Source organism: Zootoca vivipara, chromosome 4 (genome assembly GCF_965207765.1).
Source record: "Zootoca vivipara chromosome 4, rZooViv2.hap1.1, whole genome shotgun sequence".
Lineage (NCBI taxonomy): Eukaryota > Metazoa > Chordata > Lepidosauria > Squamata > Lacertidae > Zootoca > Zootoca vivipara.
In genome coordinates, this window is record NC_142587.1 from 35,135,730 (window position 1) to 35,151,989 (window position 16,260).

Below are 16,260 nucleotides of genomic sequence, written 5' to 3' on the forward strand. Positions count from 1 at the left end.
TTAGTCAATGGACTTTTTGTTCTCTATTACATCTTATAACACAATTATATACAGTTGCAATTGATGATTGATAGCTTCTATAGATAATTCAATAATGAAGTTTCCCTGGAACGTGCATGGAGGGAGGGGGGAAAATGGAATTTACTTGTGCATTCCCATCCATGGTATTGCTTCCCTCCTGATTTATATTCAGTTCTGACTACTTAAAAACAAATGATAAATCCATTTCCAAACCTCCTTCCTGCCTTAAAATTGTGCAAAGAAAAGATGACTAGAGATGTAATGAACATGCAACAATTTAGATTTCAGACTTTTTAAAACAACTGTTTAGTTATATTTTCCAGGTTGTAAAGCAAAGAACAAGATGGGGGGGGGGAGAACATATCTCAATTTCCCCATCCTTTCATGCTTAATTCACTATCAGGGCCGTCTCAAGCCGGTCGGGCGCCCTGGCATGGAGATTGCTCCGGCGCCCCCACCCTGGTGGGCGCAGCGCCCTCCTGCCAGCCCGGCGCCCTGGCGCCCCGCGCCACAGAGACTACCCCTAGAGCCGGGCCTGTTCACTATACACACTGAGTAAGAGAAAACAGAGTGGACACAGGAACAATTGTTGCAAGCATCTGTATCCTTCAATCTGTCCTGAATACCTTCTCATCATCTTTATTTATTTTATTTTATTCATTCATTCAAGTATTTATATCTCTGCTTTCAAGGGAAAAGCCTTCACAAACCACATTGCAATATAGCTATAGTAGTAGAAAGCTGAAATGAGCGTCAATGTTACTTGAATGTTCTCATGCTGTTGAAATTGTTTTCTGGGATATAAATGGATAGACCTCTCAGATACTTTTGCTTCAAAGCCATACAAAAGGGGGTTCCCTCTCGCCATGGTTATGTGAGTGGAGCTGATTTTCAAGCATGACCTTCTGACTTTCAGGAGTGAGACTGGAGGTTTCAAGGTTTGGATTATCCAACTCTTGCCTAGGGAGAAAGGCTTCATATATGTGAAGAAATAAAATGGTTAATTTCCCATCTTGCATTTTCACATGCATACAGATATAGCTTTGTGCAGCTATATCTGAATATATGCATAAACTGACACCATTTTCATCTATATTTTAGACTTCTGAATAAGGAGTGGAGCAGGTTGGGAGAGACTGGAGAGATCTGAATGAATAATAAGCCAATTACAAAGATCCCCTTCTTTGACCATGTTCTTGAGTAGGTGGGCACTGGCCAACTCCAGACATTCTTGGTTGAGTAGGGTTTTCTAGATCCATTTCAATCTGGGTTTCAGCCTGGTTTCAGCACTGAGACTGCCTTGATTGCCTTGTATGATGACCTGTGCTGGGAGAAAAGTGAAGGGATGCTTCTCAACAATTTGCAGGCTGCCAGTGCCATCAACCATGGCATCCTTCTGCAGTGACCAGTCAGGCTGGGAGTTGGAGGCCCTGCTTTGTAATTATTCTGCACCTATCCAGACAGCAAACTCCAGAAGGTGATGCTTGGGGGGTGTTGTAGCCACGGGATTATCCAAAGAAAACAGCTAAATGGAAGTAGTTCTAGAATTTAACTTTCAGTGAAGATCTCATTTTTGAATTATGGTGCTGGAGGAGACTCATGGACTGCAAGAAGATCGAACCTATCCATTCTTAAGGAAATCAGCCCTGAGTGCTCACTGGAAGGACGGATCCTGAAGCTGAGGCTCCAATACTTTTGCCACCTCATGAGAAGAGAAGACTCCCTAGAAAAGACCCTGATGTTGGGAAAGATTGAGGGCACTAGGAGAAGGGGACGACAGAGGACGAGATGGTTGGACAGTGTTCTTGAAGCTACGAACATGAGTTTGACCAAACTGCGGGAGGCAGTGGAAGACAGGAGTGCCTGGCGTGCTCTGGTCCATGGGGTCACGAAGAGTCGGACACGACTAAACAACAAAGAAGATCTCATAGGATCAAAATTGCACCTAGGTGGTTTTCTGGATCATTTGGCGGAGGGGTGGGGGATAAGCATGGGAAAATATATTCCTCATAATTACCCCTCTTTTTCTTTTATAGCTCACTCAAAATGACTGTTCTAGACATGGTGTTTATAAAGGATCCATTCCATAACCACAGCTGGTATGGAGAAGTATCTGAAACAGTAACATATGCAGACCTATCCACCCCATGTTTTTATTGAACCTAGCAATAAGGGTCACTAGTTCAGGTGGATAAAGAGATAGCATTAGGCAGAGAAATGCACATTTTTCGGTCCACTGTACTTTGGGCTCTATTCTTTTGTATTTCACCTGAAACATGTCTCTGTGCAAATTGTGTTCAGCATTTTTCAGATCACATATTCCTGTTGGAGCGTTCCCCACAGTGGGTATTCAAAGGCGGAGCAGGTCAGCCTGTAGCATTTACAAGTGCCTCATCTAGTTAGTATACAATGTCAGGAACTGACTGTTCATTATGCTAATGAACCTGCATAAAATAATGCGGAGGGCTGACCATTTTAATTGCAAAAAACAGTTCAGTTACCTATAACAAACACTGAGAACATTACTCTGTTGTTGTTTTTTCACAGTGAGGTGAATATCACAACAGATTATGACTGATTTGGTAAATAATCTGCATATTACAACTACACAGTCATTAGGCATGTTCTGTTTAAAGGTTTTGTTACATAGTAGAACATAGTACATAGTACAGTGGTACCTCGGTTTATGAACACAATTGGTTCCGGAAGTCTGTTCATAAACTGAAGCGTTCATAAACTGAAGTGAACTTTCCCATTGAAAGTAATGGAAAGTGGATTAATCTGTTCCAGACGGTCCACAGAGTACTTAAACTGAAGTGTTCATAAACTGAAGCGAACTTTCCCATTGAAAGTAATGGAAAGTGGATTAATCCATTCCAGACGGGTCCACGGAGTACTCAACCTGAAGTGTACTTAACCCGAAGCATGGGTGTAATTGGTTCCGGAAGTCTGTTCATAAACTGAAGCGTTCATAAAGTGAAGCGAACTTTCCCATTGAAAGTAATGGAAAGTGAATTAATCCGTTCCAGATGGGTCTGTGGCGTTCATAAACCGAAAATTCATAAACCGAGGTGTTCATAAACCGAGGTTCCACTGTAATGTCTTAAAAGATATTACAATCCATACTCTGACCAAGGATTGCTGAAGGATTTAGTCCAGCCTCCATTTTTAAGTGAGCCCACACAACTCACAGCTCCTGGACTAATGCACAGACTGGAACACCATTACCCCTGTTTTGCATGTTCAGACCCAGAGACTTCCCCCCAAAATAAATTCACACATGACTCAACTTTTTTGTTTGGTTTTTGGCAGAATTTAGGCCACAACTTTATTGATTACAGAATGTGAGTGGTTGCATAGGCTCTGGTTCAACTAGCTCCCTGCACCCTTGCAGGTAGCGCTGACCCAGGGCACAGCATAGGTCAGCCAAGGGTGAACACCTGGATAGGCGGAAAGCTGAGAACAGGCTATGTCCACCACCCAGATGTCCTCCTGGACTCAAGCACGGGCACAACCCCCTCACAGGGGTTGACCAAACCATTGAGTCCCTGGATTCCTTTAACGGAATACCCTTCACATAGGGATGGCGAGAGCATTCTCCCAGTGCCTATCCGCAACCTTACAAGTTGTGATGATTTGCTATGTGGCAGGCAAAACCCAAATGGCAACAGCCAATCAGCCAAGTGGGGAAAATTCCTGCCGTGCCCCTGTCGCAATGACAGACGACACATGACGGCATAACAAGGTCAAGCCATCAAAGCCCTAAAAGTAGGGTGAGGTGGGTGGATGTTCCGAATGCATGCACCGAAAGAGGAAGCTCTGGGTCATGTGCATGGGTATATATAGGTCCCTTGATCCATTTTGACTGTTCCCCATTGGCCAGATTGAACCCAACATTGAGGGACCTACCAATCGGGTGTTGTGGCTGACCAATCTTACCCACCCACAACACAGGCGGTCGGTCTCCAGGTCTCACCGCAACACGTGCCCTCTTTGAGGGAGGACCCGATTTAACATTTCTTGGAATTTTGTGATGCATATTAAAATGCATATGAACTGTGTGTATTGAGTTAAATGCATAGAAAAATGTTTATTTTAAGAGAATATGTGGAGAAGGTGTATTTTGTGAAGAAATGTTAAAGAATGCAAATTGCCATAGCTTATTTTAAAAGAAATTGCAGAATGATTTGGAGATGGGATGGGATGGAGTTATGAATGAACATATGTGAAGCTGACACGAACTGGAAATAGTCTGATTCATCCATCCTTACTAGGTCCCATATTAGTCTTTCACATTCTGTATTTTTCTTCCCTGCCTTGTCAAGCTTAAACATCCATGTTCTCCTGCATTCTTTATTTCATTTGCTTCTTGACAGATCACAGCATAGATCACAGCATCTAGAGCAGGCATACCAAACTTCGGCCCTCCAGATGTTTTGGACTACAATTCCCATCTTCCCCAACCACTGATCCTGCTAGCTAGAGATCATGGGAGTTGTAGGCCAAAACATCTGGAGGGCCGCAGGTTTGACATGCCTGATCTAGAGTGAGGACCCACTACGGGGTCCAGAAATAACTGCCTCAGCTTCTGGGAAGGGTCATAGATCAGTGGGAGAATATTTGCCTCGCATACACAAGGTTATCCCAGGTTCAACACCAAGCTTCTCCAGTTTGGGCTGGGAGTATCCCCTAGCTGAAACCCTGGTGGCCATCTGTATACAACAATGAGATAGATGGGACAATTGTATGGCTCAGTATAAGGTAGCTTCCTATGTTCCCCTCCCCAAAACAAGGTCAGGAACTGCTGTTGGGCTTGAGCTGAGTCAAGCACTTCCTCCTTAAACCCTTTCTGACCTCTCTCCATCATGGAGAAACGGAGAGCTTAATGGTTAGATGAGCAAAGCCAATGAGAGATTTGAACCCTTTTTAAAGAGGACTGAGCTCTTCCCAAGTGAAGCCATATAAGCCAATCAAGTTCAAAGTCATGAAATTTTCAGTGCTATTATGTGCAGTGTTTTATAGTTAAGCACTGGTTCTTGTGGCCAACACCGAATAGAAGCATCTGCAGAATTTGCAGCCACTCGACAAAATAACAGAGCTCCTATCCTAGAGTGTTGTTGTTGTTGTTGTTGTTGTTGTTGTTGTTAGTCATTTAGTCATGTCCAACTCTTCATGACCCCATGGACCAGAGCACGCCAGGCACTCCTGTCTTTCACTGCCTCCCGCAGTTTGGTCAGACTCATGTTGGTAGCTTCGAGAACACTGTCCAACCATCTTGTCCTCTGTCATCCCCTTCTCCTTGTGCCGCCCATCTTTCCCAACATCAGAGTCTTTGCCAGAGTACACAGAGAAAAAGGATATAGGTGCAGACGCATGGTATTGCCCAGATGTGCAATTTTTATTAGCACATACAGTGGTACCTCGGTTTATGAACACAATTGGTTCCGGAAGTCTGTTCATAAACTGAAGCGAACTTTCCCATTGAAAGTAATGGAAAGTGGATTAATCCATTCCAAACGGGTCTGCGGAGTACTCAACCTGAAGCGTACTTAACCCGAACCATGGGTGTAATTGGTTCCAGAAGTCTGTTCATAAACTGAAGCGTTCATAAACTGAAGCAAACTTTCCCATCGAAGGTAATGGAACATGAATTAATCCGTTCCAGATGGGTCCGCGGCGTTCATAAACCAAAAATTCGTAAACCAAGGTGTTCATAAACCAAGGTTCTACTGTACTTCTTTAGGGACGTGTGTGTGTGTGTGTGTGTGTGTGTGTGTGGCCCAGGATATAAGTCCCATAGTTCACTTAAGTTAACACTGGGGTGAAAAGGGGGGAAGCAACGCCCATCTCAGCACATCCACTTACTTAGACTTTGAATCAAAAGCAAACAGATAAATTGAGGTAGTTCTCAAATTTACCTTTCAACATAGCATCTCAGTAATGTTTTGATCCTGTGAGATCTATCTGTCTGGAATGTTTAAAAGGGTGGTGTGGGAGCACAATTAGCATTAAAAGGAAATGGTTAATTATTCTTCTCTAATCCTCCAACCTTTTCTTTTAATCAACATATTAAAAATTGAGAACCCTAAGTTCAAGATTTAATTACCAAACCCTGCTCAACAATTATAAGAGAAATTTGCAGAGGAGACTTTGTGGCATCTGTCCCCATCAAACATTATCTTTAATAGAAGGTTTTGCTCAATAGCTCATATTATAATGATGCTGTACAAAGTAAAATTAGGAAGTGAAAATTATCTTCAAATACAAGTGGATAACCTTTATCACAGATAGGCTTCTGCTCTTTAACTCAGTTTTCAGACTTTATGAAACTAACGAATTAATTATAGCCAATTCTTTCAGGGATATGTCTCAATGCTTTGGTATGCAATATAACTTTAAGACTAGTTGAAGCTTTCTACCTTTTGGAGAAATTTAAAAGAGTTTCAGTATCATCTCATAGCAATTATGTATAGCTATATAGATATATATTGTCTCAATTACTTCAAAGGACATGTCAAAAGCTCTGCTACTATTCCATGTTCCTATTTCCAGGATCAAAGGTGGCAATTTCTGGCTTGCTATCCTGAACCAAGTATAAATTAGTTTTTGTTCACATGCAGTTCATTGAATCTCGAATTGTTAATAGACACTACTGATAGATCATCAAATTCACTCCCCAATTATTCATTAGTTCTTCGGGTTCTTTGGTGAATTATAACTTCCATGTTAAAAGTAATATATCCTCCAATCTGGAAGCATTTTCCCTAGACCACTTTTTTTTTGTGAAGCCAATAGGCTAATCAGTGGTTAAAAAAAATAAAACATCCATGATGGTCCCTGGGACCAACACAAAACTGCAGATTCTAGAGGTCACTGAGTAAGCTAGAGTATGGTAACTTCATATCAAATGGTTCAGCCTATCCACTGGATCCAGACTCACCATAAACCTACTAAAAGTAAACTGTTGCCATCCCTAACCGGACTAAAGAGTGGTAGTACCCTCTGCAAAAATGCATGATTTTGCAGATAAATCAAAAGACTGTAAGGAGTGAGCATCAACTCATAAACCAACTATTGGGTGTATTCAAACCAGCTATTGTATTTACAAAAGAAAAATGACAACCACGAACATGAAGTCATTTAATAAAGACTAGAAAACAACAACAACTTATATATCTAGTAAATAGTTCCAATAATTCTTACCTTGTTCAGCAGCCTTATTGTCTGTTCCTTTTCAGCAGAGCACAAGGCATCTCTTCAGTACCCTACAGTGGACAGTGCTAGCTAGGACACACAGGGAGAGATCTGGTGCCTCAGCAGCATGCCATTGCCCTGTTCTATGACTAGCTCCTACTGGATCCTACAGTTTGGATGGAGAAATTGATGAATTGGATGCATATCGCTTGAGCTGGGGGAGTACAAAAAGGCCACATCCTCTGGTCTAGGTGCTTCTTCTTTCTCTTCTGAGCCGGTCTGAGGATTGTGGCAAGAGAACACAAGAGTGGCAAGCATCCTTGAAGATGGTGGTGAAATGTTGTTAATATTTATAGCCCACCTTTCTGCTTAAATCCAAAATACCTAAAATAGTCAAAATCATCACCATCACTTCAGAAACATGAAAGTAGGCAAAATGAAACAGGCAGTGACTAATAAACATTATGGAGCAGGCTGGCACAAACCTACTGATGAGTGATGTATTTTGTTCTTGCTTTTGAAAGTCATATTATGGTTGTTTTTATGCTGTCCACTGCCATGATGTTCCTTCTTAATGTTGGTGGGATTAAAATGTTTGCAAATAAATATATAGATAAATTCAGAGGCACCACACCTCTGAATACCACTTGCTGGGAATCATAGCTGGGGAGAAGATTGTTGCACTCTGGGCTTGGTTGTAGGCTTTTCATAGGCCTCTGCTTAGCTGACGAACAAATTGGCTCCCGAACGCTGGAAATCCAGAAGTAATTATCCCATTTTTTCAAATGTTTTTCGGAAGCCAAACATCCGATGTGGTTATCGGCTATTGTTTCCGGGGCGCCTGAGCCAATCGGAAGCCGCGCCTTGGTTTTTGAACATTTCGGAAGTCAAACAGACTTCTGGAATCGATTACGTTCAAGGATCAAGGTACCACTGTACTGCATAGGATTTCCTTTTGCTTCTAAATAAACATGAAAGTTGTTGTTGTTTAGTCGTTTAGTCGTGTCCGACTCTTCGTGACCCCCATGGACCAGAGCCCGCCAGGCACTCCTGTCTTGCACTGCCTCCCGCAGTTTGGTCAAACTCATGTTCGTAGCTTCGAGAACACTGTCCAACCATCTCGTCCTCTGTCGTCCCCTTCTCCTAGTGCCCTCCATCTTTCCCAACATCAGGGTCTTTTCCAAGGATTCTTCTCTTCTCATGAGGTGGCCAAAGTATTGGAGACTCAGCTTCATGATATGTCCTTCCAGTGAGCACTCAGGGCTGATTTCCTTAAGAAGATAGGTTTGATCTTCTTGCAGTCCATGGGACTCTCAAGAGTTCAAAAGCATCAATTCTTCGGCGATCAGCCTTCTTTATGGTCCAGCTCTCACTTCCATACATCACTACTGGGAAAACCATAGCTTTAACTATACAGACCTTTGTTGGCAAACCATACCAAATGCAGCCCCCTAGGCACATACAGCACCTGCCAGTGCTTGGCAATACGCTTTTCTTGATTGTTCACTGCAAGGCGGGAAGCAAATTTAGAAATTTTATTGAATTACTGCTGGGTTGCCTTACACTCCTTGTAGGTTCTGTTTTGGCTTGATCCATCCTCAAGACTACTATAGAGGTACCGGTAGGTGTTAGCTATAACACAGAGGGTGGCTCTTGATCTAAAGTTCAAAGTGGTAATTTAGCTGCCCACATTCATATTTCATTCATTGCATTTTCATAATTAGTTTCACTTCCCTCCCACCTTCTTTCCTGCGGAATCCTCAGTAGCTTGCTCCTCAGCAAGTCGCACATATTGATCAAATGACAAAGCAGCATGTTAACATGTTTCATAAGGGCATGAATTATCTTTTGCTTTCAGGTCCCTTTAATAAGAAGAAGCATTTAGAGTGCTTATGGGAATAATCAGCTTAAAGCTTTTGCAATTGACCTCAGCCACCTTCTGAAAGATGGCACCTTTTACAGGAAAATTGTGCATGGGATCTTCCTTTCATTGCACAACTGTAGAGGGGCAGAAGAAAACACATACACACAGCATGACAGCTGAGATCTGAAGCATACGCTTTCTTCCTATACTACCGGAGGCAAGGGGGGTTGTGTTAATCCCAAGACATTAACTTGTCTCCTAAAATGTTTCACAGTTTTCCTCTAGAGGACTGACAATATTAATAAAGAAGCAGAAGTACCCTGCAGTAATCCTAACATGTCAGACCTTTCTGCAACACCTTCCAATTACTGAACAATCATTCCCCAGATCCCTCAAACAAATCACACCAACACCCTGGTTTCCTATATACAGCGGTGATGGATTGTTGTCCCTACTGGATCTACTGTAGAACCTGCCCAGCCCAATGGAAGCTCCAGTAGAGTGTTTTTGCTGCTGCTGCTGCAAGCTCACATAATAAGAAAATGTGTTGCCCACATTAATGTTGGCTGATGGGTTTGGCACTCTGCTCAGCAGCACATCACCTCCTCCCAAAAGCCACATTTCAAGGGAGAAGTGGCCACTGGGCAACTTAGTCTAGTCTAACATTAAATGTGGTTGCTGTGTTTTGCCCTTGGTTGTCGCTCAGCAGGACCAAGAAGTATAGTTAGCCTGGTAGCATCTACTACACTATTAATATGAACGCTTCAGCCATGCAAAGATGCTTTCTCACACATGATGAAGAGGGATTATGTGTGTGTGTTTGTTTGCAAATTCCATGTCTGTAATTTGTCTGCAATAGTACACTGGCAAAAGCATGCATCCAATTTGAAAATAGCTCATGCCTGCTTTCAGCCCCACAATAATAACAACCACAAGCACACACAAATGGCATGAAAGAGGCTCAAAGGTGCTTTTAAAGTCTTTCAGGAAAACTATGTGTATTATTAGTAGCAATTGTAACAATAGATCTTATACCCTATTCCTAAAAAAAGAGAATATATTGTAAAAAAAGAACTATTAGACTCCCAAGGCATTGTTAATATATATGATTGTACTGAAATTATACAGGGTGGAGGGAGCAGCACCCTACTGGTAATATTGACTTTCTGTTTAACCAGAGCCAGGTTATTTTATTTCCCTACTTACAAGATGAGGAAACTGATAACCTTCCTTTGTAAAAAGGTGGCAGGGGGAGAAGCAACATACACTAATATTATGGAAATGCAAGTGGGGAACCATGAATGATATTTTCATAAAAGAAAGTGCAGAGGGCCAGAAAATGGAAGGAAAAATATCTGAGGCCAGTCACCACCCATCTGGGTACTTTGCAAGCCAAGCAGAAGGGCAGCAGTGATAGTCTTTAGAGCAGTTTAGAAAGATCCCAGGCAGCCAATTTACCCAAGGGCTTTGAGGCAGAGGGGTTTGGGGGTGGGGAGTTGCTCCTTCTCTTTCTGAACTCCTTTTGCATGCAGAGAAAGAATGAAGCTCTAATCCAGGCTCTAATCCAGGGAAGAGCTCTCTTTGGAGAGTGTTTTATACTGAGTCAGAACATTGGTTCAGAATTGTCCACACTGACCACTAACAGCTCTCTAGGGTCTGAGACGGGATGTGGGAGGGATTGAACCCAGGGTCTCCTGCAAAGTGTGTTCCACTACTGAGCGGCAGCCCTTGCATGAGCTCAAGAAAGTCGAGATATCATTATGGCTTTAAGGGCTACATGTGAACGTTGTCTGCTGCATCAGGCCAATGGTCCACAAAATCCAGCATCCTGTTCTCACATTGGCCAACCAGGTGCCTGCAGGACCCAAGCACAGCAGCACTCTTCTCTTCTGTGGCTTCCATCAATTAGTGCAAAGTGGTAAGCTTCTCCTTTTTTCTCCCCAGACCCTAAAATGATCACAGAGGCATGGGGTTGGCTGTAAGGAAAATCAAGTTGGATCTAGTCTGTACGCTGTTCTCTGCTTTCAAGTTTCCTTGGTAGCACAAGGAAAGCAATTATATGCAACTCCCACCAGTTTGGGGGCAGCAGCTGGGTGAAAAGGCAGGTGCATTTTTGACTTCCCGTATTTTTCAGCATATATATCTGGGGTTCTTGCTGGTGGCATTTTAGCCTGCATTTTATTACAGCTGTAAACCATCTACACATCCTTATTGGCATCTTTTTGTCTGAAAAGGAAACTGTGCAAGTTTATTTCAGTACAAAGGACATCACTGATGTAAGAAATGCAAAGCTAAATACCCCTTGCAGTGTAAGATAATACGGGGCAGCAGTCAAATTCTACACAACACCATCCTTGCAGTGATTTGTTTTTCAAAGAAGAGTGTAAAGCTAAATTTTAATCAACATCACACACCTCTTTGGCTGTAAGTGATGCTGCATGGGAAAAGTAAACCATCCTCGGAATTGAACATGAAACTTCTTTTTATCTTGTTCATTTCCAAGCCCACTAATGATCACTAAATCCTAGGCAACTAATGGTGTGAAACACGTTAAGTGGTAATCAGACATCAGTAAGAGGACAAGCTCACTATGGACTCGCGCTGGTAATGTCTAATCTTTGTTCACTTTAGAGAAGAGCCTTCTGAGACTTTCCAGACTTGTCACTGAAAGAATGGGGACATATAAGCACTAAACATTAAATTGACTTTGTTCTGATGGACTAATGTTATAGCTCATGAACCAGCGAAAAGGGTAAGTTCAAGGAAAACAACACCTAGCTTACTCATCAGTGATTCTGCAATAGAGCTACCGAAGCTAGATTGTTAAGAAAAAAGGTACTGAGGCTGCTTGAAGGCATGTTTGCAGCAAAGATTACCTTCTTCGTCCAGACCAATTGTTCTGCCACTAAATTATGGTCATTTCCCCTTTCCTCAGTAAAAAAAAGGGGGGTGTTGTTGTTATTGTTTGTTTTTATGTTTTTATGTTGTAAACCACCCTGTGATCTTTGGATGAAGGGCAGTATAAAAATTTAATAAATTAATAAACAACAACAATAAGTAGGAGCAGGGAAATGCAAAACATGATGACATAACACTTAGGGGGAAATAATGTGAGGTGTGGTTGCCATTTTATGGCCTCTAAGGTAAACCACTCTCCAAAGTTTGGTAGAGTTACGTAGCATAGTTTTTGAGACAATTATATAGTATGAAAAATAATCTGATAGCAATAATAATAATAATAATAATAATAATAATAATAATAATAATTTTATTATTTATACCATACCCATCTGGATGAGTTTCCCCAGCCACTCTGGGTGGCTTACGGCCTTAAAAACTTCCCTAAACAGTAGTAAGGAAGTTCAGATCAAAATTTTAAGGCCTGTCTTTAGGCAGATTTATTTACTTTAAATGTTTAATATCCCATCCTTCAGCCAAAATGCCCAAGGTAGCTGACAGCTAAAGCCGTTAAAACAACAACACGGAAGCACACAGCAATTAAAAATGGACTACAGTCAAATTGAGATAAAAAAACAACAGCCAAAATCCATATATTGAACACTGTCCAGTCAGTTCTGCTAATCAGAGCCCTCAAAAATACCTGGAAGAATCAATCAGTCTTCACCATCTTATTAAAAGTCATAGAGGGGTATGGCATCTGAAGCCTTCCTTTCAGTAACACATTCCGTAATTTTGTTGTAGCCTCAGTGAACATTGTCCTTTGCAGACCTGCCCAATGCAAAGCATGGACGTCATTGCTGTTGAGGCTCATCTAGAAGGAGACATTCTTTTGAGTACATTGGGCACAGTCTCTTTGGAGCTTTATAAATTACAGCCATCTCCTTGAGTCATGCCTATGAGCAAACTTAATAGTCTATAAAAGCCATTGATGTTTGCATGGAAACTGCACAGACAGTGTCATCTCTATGGCATTGCTGTGTGTGTGTGTGTGTGTGTGTGTGTGTGTGTACTGAGAAGGCAAATGCATTTTTTGCATAAATTTGCCTCGCCCCTCATTTGGGCTTCAGTAAATTTCACAGTCCATCCATGCAATGCAGTGGACGCTACCCAGCTTTCTGACAATTACTGGAAGAGCTCTGGCATTTTACCAAAGGGTTTCTGGTGAAAGGCAAAACTTACGCTTAGCTGGTATACAACCACCTTTTTAGGTTAGGGAGCATTTATTAGAGGAGAAGGGGAGAAAGCAGCATTCAGCCTGCCACTTTATTAGTCAATTGCTTTGGTAATTTAAAGTAGATTGGGCATGAAGCTTGGGGTCAATTGCCTGAGTTGAGGCATGCAATCTCATTTTGAGTTTGGAATTTGAACTTCGCTGTGAACCTCGAGGCAGCTACTTCTGTTGCTCCAATAACTCTGGCTGTCACCAGATTCAAAAACAGAAGCCTAAAAATTCTAATCTGCATATGCTAATTATACAATTCTGCTCCTTGATTTAAAAGTCTATATTGTAATACTCTCGATCAGGAGGGGGAGAGGCTGAAAGCGGCAACTCCCATACATATGTCTCTGCCCAGAAGGGATTATAGAGCCAAGTGAATCCCTTTAAATTTCCCCATTAGAGCCTCTTGGACATATTTGCCTGCATTTGGCAGGCTTAATCCATTCTCAAGAGGCTCAGGTGCCTGTAAATTCCATCCACTTTCAAATGGAGAGAAGTTCTAGACTCTTTAGATTTTGCATTACAGGGAATGGGAAAACACCGAGCTTTGTTCTACACAGAGCAGCTAAGAATCCCACTCCCCCCAAAAATTCAACGTGGACAGAGCACACTCAGAAACAAATTTTTATTCTTAAAAATACAGGTGCAAGGTAAATCTTGGGGGCTATTCACATCTCTGATGTGTATGTATACAGTGCTATTTTTCTAGTAAAAGAGGTGCCAGAACTCACCATGAACACCTCCCTCGTTCTCTTAGAATGGCAATGGCACCCACCAGAGTGGTACCAGAACAGAGTTCTAGTGAGTTCCGGTTTAAAAAAAATCCCTGTACGTATGCATATTTCTCAGGGATTAGATGTACATATGTTTGCTTTCCATATTGTGCATAAAGGGTTGCTTCATATGTTTGATGGGCCACAAGTTGTGTGCTGTGTACAGGACTTTGGACTGGTATTCATTTAAATTAGCCAAAGGGTTTTAAATTGCATTTCAACATGATAACTCTAGACCTTTTCTATATCTATATAGCTCAGACTCTGTGTTGGGAAAAATAATGATACACTAAATTCATCTACGACTCGTTATAAATACAAAAGCTATTCTATGGTGACGGTGACAGGAGTGCTGATCTACCTACCATTGAAAATACGGGTGTCCCATCAAAATCTGTTCTCACTCCTAATTTTCTCTCCCACTATTTTCTCTGTAATTTCATCACACTCTGAAGATAATGTGTTTACCCACTCATTTTTTTCCCCAGTGAGAAAGATAGCATTGAAATTATCAATAAATAGTTCTTAGAGCTGACAGTACTTAAGGACACAAGGGAAGCCCAGCAGGATCAGATTAAATATGGAGCTGGCCAACCAGATGCCTATGGGAAACCTGCAATCAGAACACAAAGGCATTTCTTTAGAGTGGTGACCAGAACTGGATGGCCATGCCACTTTTCTAGTGATCCCAACTGTGGAATTTGCTGTTTTCACAAATGGCATACCCTGGGTTGACATCATCATAAATTTAGGATCTATTTCCTAGCCAGTTCCTGCAAGTTTAGACCTTGGTATCATACCTTTTTTGATCCTGTATACATCACTTTGCATTTGATTCCCTTTGCCTTTTTAATGCCCATCCTTTTCTTTTTTGAAAAAGCAATTTATTAGATTTTCCAATTAAACACATTTAAACAAAAACAAAGCACACATAATAAACATAATAAACACAAAAATTTTCTTCTTAACATCTTATCAATCATTACAATTTTCTTTGCTCTGCCGAGCTTTGACTTCCCTCCTTCCCCCCATTCAGTTTTCTTATTCACTCCTATCTCGCAGTTCCTTTATTTCATCTACTTAAAGTCAATTCGTAGGATTTATTTCAATCCTGCAAGTGTCTTTAAACTTCTACAGTTCTTCTCCATATAGTCCACAAATTTACTCCAGTCCTTTTGGAACCTTGACTCTCCCTGGTTTCGGATCCTGCTAGTCAGTCTTGCTAATTCCGCATAGTCCATCATTTTCGTCTGCCACTCTTCAATCATCGGTAACTCCTGAGTTTTCCATTTTTGGGCTAACAAAGTCCTAGCCGCAGTTGTTGCATACATAATTAATACTTGATCTCCTTTCATTATCTCTTGTCCTATAATTCCTAATAGAAAAGCTTCCGGGTTTTTTTTAATGCCCATTCATCCAGTTTGGAAAGATCGTTATGCAGTTGCTCACGATCTCTCTTTCTCTTTCTCTTTTTGTTTCTGAACAAACCTGCCACCTCACTGCTCACCCCTTAACTCTGGATAATTTATGAACAAGTTGAAAAGTGCAGTTCCTTGGGAACTCCACTTGTTACATTTCTCTGTAGTGAGTTCTTTGACACTCTCAAAGAACTTTAAAAGGTTAGTTAGACAGGACTTACCTTTTCAGAAGCAATGCTAGTTCTTCTACAGCAACACTTGTCCTTTCTATACTTTTGGTAATTTAATTTTTAATAATGTTTTCCACCAGTTTCCTGGAATAGACATCACGCTATAGAGCCTGTTAACCCCCCCGGTATTTAAAATCGTGTTTCCTCAAGTAGAGAAATTAAGGGGGGAAAGTTACGTATTTAATTTCTGCTAGAAGAGCAGCAACTTCACATTTGAGTTCTTTAAGAACTCCTGGGTGCGTGTCATCTGGACCTGGCGATTTGTTTCTCTTTAATTTGCCAATAGCTCGGAGAGCTTCATCTCTCATCACCGCTATTCGTCTCAGTTCTTCAAATTCTCTTTCTGAGGAAGTTAATACAGATGTAGGGATCTGCCCTGAAAAGGCAGACACAAATAATTCATTCAGGTTTTCTGCAACCTTCTTTCCCTCTTTTGTAATGAATTTGTAATGGGGCCCAAGCTGAATTCAAAAATTCAGGTTTTGGAGATTTCATAATGCTCTATGTTCATGTGCAGTGTGATATAATATGATTCTCTGAGCTGTGTGGTAACCTGAAAATACGGTGAAACAATCATATA